The sequence below is a fragment of the Somniosus microcephalus genome, chromosome 16 (assembly GCF_052327205.1).
Source record: "Somniosus microcephalus isolate GS21.2 chromosome 16, FLI_Smic_1.0, whole genome shotgun sequence".
Taxonomy (NCBI): domain Eukaryota; kingdom Metazoa; phylum Chordata; class Chondrichthyes; order Squaliformes; family Somniosidae; genus Somniosus; species Somniosus microcephalus.
Window position 1 is genome coordinate 75112641 of NC_141002.1, and position 2080 is coordinate 75114720.

Genomic DNA, 2080 nt, shown 5'->3' on the forward strand with positions numbered 1-2080 from the left:
AGAACTGGTTGGCGGACATAAAGCAAAGAGTTGGAATAAACGGGTCGTTTTCCGAGTGGCAGGCAGTGACTAGTGGGGTACCGCAACGATCGGTCCTAGGACCCCAGCTGTTCACAATATATATTAATGATCTGGACGAGGGAATTGGATGTAATATCTCCAAATTTGCAGACGACACAAAGCTGGGTGGGAGGGTATGCTGTGAGGAGGATGTCGTGAAACTCCAGTACGATTTGGACAGATTGGGTGATTGGGCAGAAACATGGCAAATGCACTATAATGTGGATAAATGTGAGGTTATCCACTTTGGTGGCAAAAACAGGAAGGCAGATTATTATTTGAATGGCAATAGATTGGGAGAAGGGGAAGTGCAAAGAGACCTGGGTGTTCTTGTGCACCAGTCGCTGAAGGTAAGCATGCAGGTGCAGCAGGCGGTTAAGAAGGCAAATGGTATGTTGGCCTTCGTAGCAAGAGGGTTCGAGTACAGGAACAAGGATGTCTTGCTACAGTTGTACAGGGCCTTGGTGAGACTGCACCTTAAGTACTGTGTGCAGTTTTGGTCGCCTTACCTGAGGAAGGACTTTCTTGCCATGGAAGGAGTGCAGCGAAGATTCACCAGGCTGATACCTGGGATGGCAGGAATGACGTATGAGGAGAGATTGTGTCGATTGGGCTTATACTCACTGGAGTTTAGAAGATTGAGAGGGGATCTCATCAAAACTTATAAAATTCTGTCAGGCCTGGACAGACTAGATGCAGGAAGGATGTTTATGATGGCTGGGGAGTCCAGAGCCAGGGGTCATAGTCTAAGGATAAGGGGTAAGCCATTTAGGACTGAAATGAGGAATTTCTTCACCCAGAGAGTGGTGAGCCTGTGGAATTCTCTGCCACAGAGGGCGGTGGAGGCCAGTTCATTAAATATATTCAAAAAGGAGTTGGATATATTTCTTAAGGCTAAAGGGATCAAGGGATATGGGGAGAAGGCAGGGACAGGGTACTGAATTTGGATGATCAGCCATGATCTCATTGAATGGCGGAGCAGGCTCGAAGGGCTGAATGGCCTACTCCTGCTCCTATTTTCTATGTTTCTATAATACAGTGCTAGCTAAGATATATACAGGCATATTATACTTTACAAAAGTCATCACGAAATGGGGAAACACACAGAACATCGAGGGACAACAACTCATAGTTAATTACCCCTTAAATGCCCACCCCCTAAGCCTATCTAGATCAGATTATGAGGGGCCAGAAACATGCTCACCAATCCAGTTGGAAAGCATAGAGTTTTGAAAAGGTCTGCGTTTTGATCCTCTCAGGCGTCCTGTCTCCACGTGGTCAGCGTAACGCAGCGGGCTGCGACACACCTTCTTCTCCCTCGAGGTGAAGATCACGGACAGGCTGGATGTCAGCAGGCCTGGACGTCGGTGCGGGGAGAGACCAACTGTTTGACCATTTTCGTATGGATTTCGTCGCACAGCCCAGTTGGTTTACCGTTTTCATATAGGTTTCTTCCTATCTTGTCAGTGTCCCGGGGTTGGTCGATGATCTCCCCATAGTTACCCCGGGGCTAGATGCTGACTTGATCTCCCATCTTGAACCTCGATCCTCCGTCGTCTTCACTCGAATTCTGCACCGATGAAGCTGATGCTCTTCAATGGTTACCGAAAAGGGCTGGCGTTTTCGATGGCTGGCGATGATCTTTTTTTGATAGCTACTCCGGGTCCCCAGATATACTTCTCAAAGAGGCCCTTATCTCCCGCCAGATCAAGGTTAGTCTTTGTTCAACTTTTGGCGGGCTTGTAGCACAGCGGGGTAGTTATTATGTTTTAAACTACTTTGGGATGGCCGGTAACGGCCATCTCTGGTCTGGAATGACCCTGTATTGTTTTTAATGTCCTCTTGATGTCTTTAACGGTTCTTGATGTTCCTCCTATGAATTTGAAACTGTTTTCCTTTGTCTGGGTAAACATTCAGATGGCCTTTATCTACAGGCCGATCTGACTGGATCTGCATCCAATCCATATGTATGTGGTTCTGTCTGGTTTCGTTTTCTCCGAAATGGCCTTCCAGAACTTGC